The sequence below is a fragment of the Melozone crissalis genome, unplaced genomic scaffold, assembly GCF_028551555.1.
Source record: "Melozone crissalis strain CALT ecotype California unplaced genomic scaffold, PUWL_Pcris_2 ptg000017l_1, whole genome shotgun sequence".
Classification (NCBI taxonomy): Eukaryota; Metazoa; Chordata; class Aves; order Passeriformes; family Passerellidae; genus Melozone; species Melozone crissalis.
This window is the reverse complement of record NW_026535795.1, coordinates 4,232,856-4,245,225: the sequence shown is the minus strand read 5'-3', so window position 1 is coordinate 4,245,225 and position 12,370 is coordinate 4,232,856. Positions and strand designations below refer to the sequence as shown.

Here is a 12,370-nt window from a genome sequence, read left to right as displayed (position 1 = left end):
AAAAAAAAACCCCTTTAAGTAATTTTTGCTTTTGAGAAGAAGTCATGCCAAGGAAATGGGCAAAGTTCGGACAGCTCCAGACCTGGCACTACTGGGTACCTCCAGCTGCTCAGTTCATGATTTTCCCTTTCAGGACTCAATCACCCCTGTGTGAAACACAATTCTTCATCTCTAAGAACACCTAATCCACATAAATGTTATAAATGATAAAACAAGGAACCAAAATGCAGGTTCTGCTGGATGAGTCAGGCAGTGGATCCAATTTGCATCATGCAAGCAAACAAAACTTGTGCAAACTGGAGCCTGGAGAAACGACACCTTCACCGTGCACACTTCCTGCTGTTTAATCAGAACTGTTTTCTTTTATATTTTTTTTGTGTATGTTTGATGCAATTACTGGAAAACTTTTTAGCTTGTTATGCAGGTTGTCAGAAGAGATGATCTAACAGTGCCTCCTGGCCTTAAAATCTCTGCATCTTTGATATATTTCTCAGGAGCCGGTGAAATATTACCACTACTTTTAAAATGCCTAGGCATACACTTCTATGGATATATGCAAGGTATTACTCACATTTCATTTACTTAATGCTCCATCTTCCCAACAATTTGAAATAAACTTCCTGTGGGGGAGGCATGTCAGGGTATGCTCTCTTGGTACTTCTCTGAAATTAAACTCTAATTGCAGGGTGTTCTCTGCATCAAACTGAGCCTTTTAAACTGTAATATTAAAAAAAGCTAAACATTCTTGCTGAAATAATCCACCCAAAGAATGGCTGGTCCCTGCTTCTGTCCCTCCCATTCTGGCTGTGCCAAGGGAGTTTGGGACTGATGGGCCCAGGAGATGATCAAGCTCCTGATCCCACTCTCACGGCCAGGGCAAACAGCACAGCTTCACACAAATGTGCTTTTTTCTGCCCATATACAGCATGGGAGCAGAGACAGATTGGTACTGGCTGTTAAATACCAACTGATTTACAAGGGAAAAGGGAAAACCCAAACCAACCCACATACATGTTTTAAAGCTGGTCTGAAGCCTCCATTCATTAAAAAAAGCTGGTTTGTAACACGGGGTCCAGTACCCTTCTCAGCTCGTAACACCACTGCAGTAGGAAATTTGCAAGGTAAAATACATTTCCAACACATGAAAACATATGCAAAGCCACATTTTTAAGCCATTTCCTCCCCAGTTTCCTCTCCCTGTCAGCTCACTGCTGCACTTCTACTATTTCATGGGCTTATTAATATTGCAGCTGCACAACCAGAATTGTTGTACCAGCCCCAAACTGGAGCTCCATGCACAGGGGTCAGTTTGTCAAACTCCCCATGAACAACATCTGCAACAGCTGAATTCCAGTTGAACACTTTCCTGCTGGAAGCAAGTCCCTGCCTTATAAACTGCTGACTTTGTTCCAGAGTTGCCCAGTAAAACTGCATTTTTAAACCTGATCTGCATCAACAGGAGCTAGCCATAAGCATAGGAATTTTATGACTGCAGTATTGGAAACCGTGGAAGTATTTCCTTCATAATCACAATTAATACTTTTCTCTTGAGGTTAAGCTGCTTTCTGTGATCAGCAACTTTGCAGTACCAACCATGATTTTTTTTATTCCATAAAAACCCAAAATACTCTTCTTCCATGTATCTTATTTCAATGGAATTGGGTTACAAAGATCCATCACTGCCAACATTTAAGTCCATGTCTGAGATCCATTTCAAACACAGCCAGTGGCCAACTGGAGGTTTGTGAGACACTTCCAGGTTACCCTCAGGATTTATGCCTGTAAACCCATTTCTGGCACCTTTCCCACAAATGGCCAGTATTCATGTCCCATAAAAAGCAGCAGAAACAGGATGACATCAGTGCAAAATTCCTCCTGAAAGTCCTGCCCTGTCCCTACCAGAGAGAATCAAATTGCAGAATTTGCTTTTCTTACAATTCCATAATTTCGTATAAAGACAATTTCCCATCTCTTTTAACCAATCCTTTTTCCACTTTGAGTTTACTAGTGGAGTAAACTGCTTAATTTTAGCCTCCTTTATCATGACTATATTTTTATTAGAACAGTTCCCGAGCAAATTTTTCCCCTTCTACATTTTCAGTCTGGGGACTTTGTAGTCAAAGAAATCACAAAGCCTGAAAAAGTCTTCCCAAGGAAAAAAAAAAAAAAAAAGAGAATTAAAAAAAGGAACAGAAGGAAGCAAGAGATGGAAAGGAGATGGTCCTAAGATGACTTGAGGTAAAAATTAAAATTTGCTATAGCTGTGGGTCCCAACTGGGGCCAACAGAAGAGGTTCTCCCTTATCAGGAGGAACATTCCCCAAACACTCCTGGTTTTAATGCAAAGGCCCAGGCAAAACTTGGTAAGCACAACACTCCCCCATTACAGCTCCTTCCCCATAAAAGAATCTCTTTCCTAAAAGAGATGATCCAGATTGTGGAAAAAGCTATACATCTTTTCAACAGATCCTTCTCTTTTCATCATAAAAGCGAGCTCCAGCAGCTCTCCCATGGAATTCACTGTGAAATAAAATTTGCAACCTGGCAGCAGTGTCTGACAAGCAATATACAATCCTTCCTGAAAGGCCCAGGAGGATTCTATTGTTTTGAGGCTTAATTTTCAATTTGCATCTTTAAAAAGGTATGATTTCATCCAAATTCACTGGTCTGCTCATTTATATTTATCTGTAAGAGACCAGATTTTTAGTTCCTTTGAGAAGAAGCACAGTAAAAAAATTTTATGTTCAAAATTATTCTAAGAGCACTACTCATATTTCTTGTTTTATTGCAATCTGCTTGGACAGCGATGTGAGTAATTTATTTTGAAGGGCCAGATTCTGCAGGCACTCCACACTGAGCAATCCCTTTGTGTTTTGCATGTCAGGCAGCAAAAAGAGGAGTTCAAGTGGCAGAAATCTGCACAGTTCCATTACATCAGTGGCTTTAGGCTCATTTATACCAAAAGAAGATAAAGTCCTGTATGTCAGGATGAAAAATACAGAGATGTTTTGCCCCACACCAAACAAGTTTCTCCCTAACAATGACAAGCTGAAAAGTAACTGCAACTGGAATCAATTAAAATTCTTCACAAAGCACCAGTACCTTGCTTCAAACCAAACAAAAAGTTGTGCCTCGAAGCCAATGATATCTTGGGAATGCTCATGCCAGCTCCCTTCAGAAAAGGCTCTTGACTCTGCTTCTATAATGAACATCTTAAGAACTGTAAATGCAACATTAACTGGTGGTAAAACCTTCAGGATACACAATGATTTTGAAAGAGAGCAATTAAACGGCGAGTTACTCTGAACCCGTGTCCCCGTTTAAACCATTTCCCTTGTAGCCCATCTGCCACCGAGCCTCCAAGACAGGCAGGCAAGAAGATGCAACACCCACCCCAGAAAGCTGCTATTGCACTAACATTTCCAAAGGCCCACAACACTGACTACCATGAGCCTCATTAAGAGAACGCAAGTTGCCTCACTACCCTTAAATATACGAGTTCCATGGGCATCGTGCACAGAAATGAGACTGAGTTCTACAACAAACACAACCAGCAGCAGCATCACAGCCCCCACGCCTGCTCTGAGCCCAGACATGGAGCCAAGATCATTCTCATGGAAGCCCAGTCCCATTGTGGTAATTTTTTTTTGCATGTAAAGTTTTCTATTTCAACAAAACAGAAGAAAAGATGAGGGAGGCCTTCACAGCCCTCCCAGCAGGAATGAAAAGTTTCTCTCTCATTCACGAGTACCAGATGGCAAAACAAATTCCAAGAGGAAGATGAATTTTAGGGTTGATATTTTTACTACACATGTTCAATAAAGTAAATAAAGAATGTGAGGAAATTTATGTAACTCAGAGGAGATTTTCTCAGCGCACAAAAATTCAGGAATGAATTTAATTGCTGTACCTGAAGAAAGAGGGGATATAACTGGGAAAAATTCATTATCCTGCACAACGTTCACTTTATTCACCTTTATCATTAATGTCAGACGGTGGCAGCTATTTTCATCAAAGCTCAAAACACTCCAGCAGCACTCTGGGATGAAATCCTCACCTACTGGAAACAATGGGAATGTGGTAACTCTGGTCTGGGCAGGATTACAACATTTGGATTTGATGTGTTTACAAAGACTGATGAGCGTGACTCCAGATTGATTTCTGTTTGGAAACCTCCTCTCCGCACCTTTGGCATTTCCTCCCCAACACTTTCCAACACCTTCACTGGCAATCCCCCTCTGAAGGCAAAGAAAATCAAGAGGTCAAAGCCTTAATTTGTACAAATCATAGTGTGCATGACTAAAAACGTACTGCTAACCTTGACACTCCAATAATTGATGACCCAACCTCACTCTGAGAGCAGTAAAACAAATAAAATCAAGGAAAATTTACTTTGTGGTTTTTAGAGTCACTGTCACCACTGGCATCAAAAACCCTGAAACATTTATTTTTTCTTCTAAATCCTGGAAATTAGGTTACTGGAAAAGCATCCTTTTAAATATACAGAATATAAAAAATGCAATACAAATGTTGAAAGGCTGAAAATTAGTGTATACCTGAAGTCTCTAGAACCAAGAAACAAAAATAACCTGAGAACATCTCTCTTCACCAATCTCACAAACATCTGGAGAGTGGCTCATGAGTTTTGGATTGTTGGGGTTTTTTTATTTCAAGGTTGGCATGACTCTAGCGTTATGATTTGACCAAATTAATCCCTTGGAGTAAAAGATACTAAGGAGAATAAAATAGATAAATAATTTCATATATTTCACTAACTTTTCCAGTCAACATTGTATTTGTGAGACATTCCACACTGCAAACTCCAAGTAGGTCTCTAATGTGAAGGCATTAAATAAGTGAGAATTGAGCTAACAGAGCTGAAGTGTTCAGCAAAACCTATCACTGAGGCTGCTCCATCTGCTTTTACTTATTTAGGAAACAGCAGGTTTCACATATTTGAGATGAAACGAATGAGAAAACATTACAGCAACATAACTTCCCTCAACTGAAAATATCCACCTAACAGATTTTAAAACAGATTTCTAATACATGTAGGAAGGGTTCCCTGATTTTTTTTTAATTGGCTCAGTAAAGTACAAAGATGTTTCATTTCTCACAGGTTTACTTCTGTAACACTTATTTGTTTAACAGTTTTGCAGCGAAAATGGTGCTGCCAGCTCATGCTGCTTCTTCCCACATAAAGTTGCTAGAACCCATCCTTGAAGAAAACAATAAATGAAACTTGGGCCCTGGTGGTGGGAAGTGCTTACACTGGTGCTCAATCCTGCCCACAAGGAGCAATTCCTCAGGCACATTTTCCTTCCTCCTCTGGCAGCCCTGTGAACCCTCTGCATCCATCCATGTGCTGCTTCCCCCCTCGCTGGCCATTCAAACCCAGCCAAGTTTGGAATTTCTGGTGCTTCAGAGCCCATTCTCTGCTCCTCCTCTCCAGCTGTGCATCTCCAGCCCCAGCTGTTTGATAAAACCATCCTTGATGCTGGTGCTGGGTGCTCAGTTCTGACCCCCAAACCCTCTGCAATCCATTTCCAGCCACCACTGCTTCCATGCAGCTGTGCCAGGGCTGCCCCACCAGCCAGAGGCTTCTCTCCAATTGGTGAATTTAATGATAAAAGCCAAGATATCATCAGTCCTGTGCCTCCCTAAGATAAACATTCCTTTAGTTCCATATATGCACACACACACAGAGGAATATATAAATATATAATCTCTCTCAGTGCACTCATTTAAGCTGCATGTGGTCTTTTAACTTCAACTCAGCACAAACCAGCTACAAAAGGTCCCCACTCAAAAAAAAAAAAAACCAAAAAAAAACTCATGCACCCATGATATGCTGCACACCATTGAATTTTTGAAGCATCCTAATCTCTGACTACATCTGCAGTTTTCTCTCAAGTGTGCTATATACACATAAGGCACTCGAGATGATAAAGGAACAGTAAAACCACAAAACTGGAGGAAAACCATAAAGGAGAAAATTCTCCATCAAGCCATCCCACACCTGACAGCTTTACCAAATCCCTGTGCAACAGTGCAATCCTCATCAAGAATCATCATGTAGCTTCTCTGCAACCATCATAATTACAATTAAGTTTCAAAGGATTACCTCCAAGCCAGGTGCTAGCTACAGTTTTCATGTCACTGGTCATTTCTGAAATGCTGAGAAGCAGAAAATTTTTCTGATGTTGAATGTAACAGCAACCCACCATTATGACAGAGTGTGCTAACTGTGAAAATTAAATAAATTAGCTCAATCTTCCAAAGATTATATTGTCAAGGATACTCAGCCATTGCAATGTTATTGCCTCCATGGGGGGGAAAAAGGGAAAGCTCACTTTGGAAAGTAAAAATGGAATTCTCTTATTCTTACTGCTACACAGAAGACTGAGCCAAAGGAATTGAATCAGGTAAAAGAATAAACCAGCAAATATCTTCTCATTGTCAGGCTGCCAATTCAAACCAGCTTGGTAGCCATCAAATAAAAAGCTTACTCCCTAAGCTTTATGGTCAATAGTAAGTGAAAGCAGTATTTATCCCTAACATTTTCATTTTCCATGGTTGCCAGTCATTTACATATTTCAAGAAAATAATAATTTTAAAAAGGGGTCCATATTTTCTATTAATTGCCTTCTGTAACATTAATATTTTACTTTAAGGAACAAATCTCCAATAGTTGAGACCATGCAAGCACTATTTAAGTGAAGAGAACCAACTGATGATAGAGGTTTGGACCTGCAACCTGGCATCCCATTTTAAACCAGTCCTTAACACTACAGATACTGGGGGCTGCTGTCTCTGTGAATCTAACACTGCCAGGGTGGAACCACAACTCTCAGTGCTGGGCTTGGCATGAGCTAGATTAATTACAAAAGCAAGCAGAAATAATTTGCTTACCTAACACATCAAAGCCAATTGAAAAGTTGAATATTTAACTTAGGAGCACGCTGGCATTTCAGAACTTACTCCACATTGCGAGGAGTTATTTGTGAAAATAAATTCTCACCTGAAAAGTTGTGCAGCATAGTTTTCATTTTATATAATAAATCATAAAATAACAAGCAGAAACCTGCAGTTTGTTCCAACAGGGCTCCAATCTTGTATTTTGAGCAGGCTGAAACAAACAGCTCTATTTTGAGACGAGCATGCCATCAAATCATAACTACTGTTCCACACTGATTTTACCACAGCAAAATTTACTATTCAATTTCACTGATCCTTTGACCATTTCTATAAAGCTATCTGGCTCTAATATAAGCCCATAATAAAAAAAAAAAAGCAAGCAGTGAAACCAAACAACCCTCCTACCTTGATAAAAGCCTCAGTTTCCCCCTGCTTTGCAGCATAAATTCTCTCCCAGCTTTTCCTGAGTAAAAAATCCTCTGCTACTGTGTGAAACTGCACACCAGGAGTGATCATCAAACAGGGCTAACCTTGATGCTGGCACAGCATTTAAAGGCTGACCAACACTGAGTCCATACATAGTAAAAATGAAAAAAAAGGCACAGGAATTAATTATTCAGGGTTTAGCAAACACAGTGCTAATTGCTGGCAGACACCATGGGCTGCAGATGCTCAGTGCTGGTCACCTGAAGGTGCTGGGGGTGAGGATTTGTCAGCACCCACAGCCCCACGGTCCTGCAGATGGGGCACAAAGGGGGGACAACAAGAGAGGATGAGCAGGAAGTCAAATCAGCCTCCAAATAAGCCAAGTGCTGAGGATAAAGTTTCAGCACAGCAACAAGCAGCTGTGAAATGCTTAATTCTCAAAACATTATCATCATCTACTTGCTCATCTCCCAAACTCTCCATGAGCCATTTAAAGCCTGCAAGGTGCACAGCAGTTGAAAAATCAAATGGCCAAACATCAGCTTTTATTAGCTGAACATTGAAGAGCTGCATCTCCCATGCCCCCTGCATATATAAAGGCAATAGAACATCATCCAATTTTGTTTTGTCATTTTTCTGCATAACTTAGTGAGTCAAACATGCATTTATCTCCTTTTCAAGTATCTCGCTAAAGGCTAAAGCTCATGTTTATTTGTACAGACAGAAAATACATCTCACAACTGAAAAACATGTTTGAGGCTCACAAAAATGCAGTAGAAACAAGAAAAGGGCAATTGGTTGATGAATGGAATATTCTGTGTAACTCCTTTAATTGATAAATACATTTTGCTCAGAGGAGGTGAAGGGATACAATGGCAGCAGATGAACTGTACATTGTTTTTCCTGTCCTGCAACTCCATTAGGCTGTTACCTTGTGTATAAGGCAATTCATTCAGGGCTCATTCTGGTGCATTCAGGTTGTCCCAAGACACATAACATTATTAGACAGATTAGTAATAGCTTAAATTTCATAATAAAGCTCAAAGTAAATTGTGTAACAGATCCGAGACTACAAATTTAACAGCAGCAGCTGCTTCCAATTCTAATGTAAAGCTTAATTTCATTTGGTAACAAAACTAGAAAATATGGGCAAAGAAAAACCACTGTCAAATAGTCCAAAGGCAACTATTTTTGCAAGACAAGTGATAGTTTAATTTACTGGCCATGGTGAGTTTTGCAATGAAACAAACTGCAATCTAATTACTTGCTGCAAAACAAGAGCCTGATTTGATTTTAGGAGAGGTTCTCTCTAATTCCCTGTTATTGTTTTTTCACTGTAAACTTAGATATTGCTGGAGGGCCAGCAAGTTTAATTTTCAAATCAATCCTTGATTTACACACGCATTCTGCTTGGTGTGCATGTGTAATGTGCACGTCCCCAGGCAGGAACTGCTACACAAACACACAGAGCTGGGAAAATATGAAAATATCCACCTACCTCATGTCTGCACACATGGATCTGGAGGTTAAAAATAGTCATTAAAGAAACCCCCCAACCATCTGCATAAGGAGAAAGGGAAGAGAAACTCAAGGAAGCAGAGAATATAAAGCACATCAACAAATAAGGAAATCTTGCTCTCAGTTTCTAGAACAATTCTGAAAATGGGTATGTCTTAGGAATTAAGAGTTCTTTTACTTAAGTTACAAAAAGTATAACCAGGTTTCTGCTCAGAACAGGGAAGATTTAAACAGATTAAACAGGGAAGACCCATTCTTTCCTTCAGAGACCGGAAAGTTGCACTGCTGCCTTCTGTACCAGACAGGAAATTATCCATGTTCTTATTGATGCTGGTAAGGTTCTCCATGCACCAGTGTCTAAGGGTCTTAAAAGAGGGAGATGCTTTCCCCTCTCAGTTAGGGGAAACTAGGTCTAATAGGAAACTTGGAAACCAAGTTAGCTAGGGAACTTGGTGTTCTCTTGTCAGATTGTACCTCAGCAGCAGCTCGGCACAGCCTTGTTGTATAGATGTAATCACAGGTCTCTCTTATGTTATATAATGTATATACTCTCTTGCAATTGAACTGTTTAGAGATAAGTGAGTTTATGAGTGGTCTGAAATCACAGAGGAGCACATCAGCTTTGTCACAGATGCTCCCACTGCCCTGCTCTGGACATGCCATCAACCCCATGCAGCGCCAGCTGCATTATCTAAAGCCTTTTCACACCGCTGCCCACACACACTACCAGCTGGAGAACCTGCAGCACGGTGCCTGGGGAAGGCTCTGAAGGGGCATCCTTGGGGAAAATGCCAAGGCAGGAGTGCTGGGGGAAAGGCAGGGGTGCCCTGAGCCCAGCCACGGAGCAGGGCTGGCATTCCCTGCAATGGGGCAGCCCAAACACACCAGGACAGCTGGGACCCATGGAAAATGTCCCATCCAGCAGCACAGAGAAATGTCTTTTGAGCCAGAAGATGAGAACTCAGGGGAGTTAAATTAACAACACAGCACAACATTTTACCGAGTAATAGCACTATATTTTTTCTTTTATGGAGCACTGCTCAGGGCAATATTTAATCTCTTGAGTTTAATGAACTTTTAAAACTACTCAATAAATACTCAAAGCCATGACAAGTACAATCATAAGATAAATTTAGTCCTACTCCAGTGGACTATATCACTTTTTGTTATTAAAAAATGTTAATTTTAATATACTAGGGGACTTCATTTCTATAAAAGAAGGTGTCAGGGTTTCTAAATTCATATCACAATGGTTAGTTTTCATTAAAGATGTTAAGTACGTTGTCATTTTTAATAAAAATACATGGTGAGCCCTTCTTTCTAGGCTAATAATAGAACTTTGGATAAATAGTCCTATCTATAAAATGTTCCAGCTCTCAGCAAGGCTTCCTTTAGTCACTATAGAGGTTCAGATTTCGTGAAATTACTTGATGAATTGAATTCATGTAGCTAAAGAATTTGTGATGGACCTCAAAGTGAAGACCTAGCTAATTATTCCATTTTAATATATTACATGCATAATATAACATTAATGTGTAAGAGGAATGTATTTTATTGTGCATAGAACACATTAACACATGCAGTTAATATCCATGCCAGAGTAAACAAAAAGATAGGAACACTAAAATAGAACAGAGCCACCCTCAGAGTAACATCACTCCCAAATAATGCCTGTGAGGTCTGTTATTGCTGTCCGCCTACACCCAGGAAAAAAATGCATTAAAAGAACATAAAAATTGCAATGTGAAGTACTGAAAAGGTAGGACGCACTAAAAAAGAGTCATGAATGTACGTTGTCAGTCATCTCTTAATTTGATTTTTGTTTAGCTCTGTAAACAGAGTCTGCCTGCAGATGCTCAAGAGCAGCCCCCAATTCTCTGTCTACACCTCATATCAAGATGGAACATTAGAGAAAATAAAATCAAAGCATAAAGAGTTTGGTCAGTGGCATAAAAGTACAAAAAAGCAGAATTCAGCATACCCAGGTTACCACACTGCCACACCCACACACCCTGTTCCAGCCAAGGACACCATCAATGCTGCCTTCATCCATAAATTTATCCCTCCTCAAACGCCTTTAAATTGACTACAGCTTTGTATATATGCTCTCTGAGTTATCAGACATGAAGGACTAAGTAGTCTCCCCATTTATTTTTCATTACCTCCCTGAAAAATGGAGAAAATCAACTGCTACAATTCCTTTTGAAATACATTTCTGAAAATCTGGGTATTGATTTAACCTCTTTCATGCCACATTTCTTTCAATTCCCAGAAGTGTGCCTTAGTAAAACATCCCTATTAGTTTGAAATAGCAGACAGGATGTACTGAGAAAGTTATGCAAGGATTCTTCTCATGAGAAGTTTATCTTTGTTAGGTGATTAGATAGCTCAAAATTACAGAAAAAACTTAGGGTTTTTTTCCTCTAAAAATGCAGAGTAAAGAGCACTCAAAGGCTGGGATCTCATATACTTTCACAGTTAACAAAAAGTTCTTGGGGAGGGAAAAATCATGAGAAGTCAGGACTTTTTCACCTATCCACAAATCCTAGGTCTCAGAATTAAATCACAAGACTTTTCTAATGAGCCTCTCTATTCTTTGTTATTTCCAATAATTATATAGGTTCTTTCAAGAACAGCATGCTGTGTATTTAATAGTGTTCCCTTTAACGAATTTTTCTTCTAAGCAAGAATGAGTTTGCCTTCAGCTCAGCTGCTACAGCCACTATACACATGATTACCACCACACTCAACCAGATAAGGCTCATCTTGTAAGGTTCTGACACCTTTGCCACTCAAAGCACCAGGTAATATGAACAAATGAGATCATAAAAAATGGTCCTGACAAATAACTAGTTAATTCACACATTATGTTCTGATAGCTGAAATTGCATTCCCAGTTTTATGAAGAGATTTTAGCACTGGTAAAGAGAAATTGGGTGGTTCTGCTCCCTCTTCCCTGATCCCATTATTCACCAGGCAGAGCTGAGGCTTGGAAAGCTTAAACACGAAATATATTTACTGTGTTAGCCATACTGTACTAGACATTTCATATATAGCTCAAAAGATGCACTTTCAAACTTGCCAATTATCTTTGATGAACATGTCACCCAAAATAATTGTGTACATTCAGTGCAGTTCTGCTAAGGATTTTCCTCTCTTTAATACCTTGAAGGCTGCTGCTCGTAGCTGATGAGGCAGCTTTGTCAAAATGGAGCCAACACCACCAAAAGCAGAGCACAAAGGACAGGATGACCTCTCTGCTGTACATGCAGCAACTAAAGTGAAAGAAATGAGATAGAAAATCAGACTAGGAAAGGCCCCTGTTATTGCTGCAACCATGGAGAAACTTTGCATAGGAAACCTGTGCCTGATTTGCCTTCAAACACAGGCCCAGCCAAACAGACCAAACCTTCAGCATTTTGCATTTCCTGCACTGAGCCACACAAACCCCTTTGTCTGGGGGCTGCAAGGATGATGACTCTGCAGATTCATCACTGGGGAAAACACCC

General features: G+C 39.9%; 1 protein-coding gene across 1 annotated transcript in view; it reads right to left on the bottom strand.

Moving 5' to 3' along the window:
- CDH4 (cadherin 4) overlaps window positions 1–12,370 on the bottom strand; it is a 415,458-nt gene that overhangs the window by 338,166 nt on the left and 64,922 nt on the right. The gene's annotated exons all lie outside the window — the stretch shown is intronic.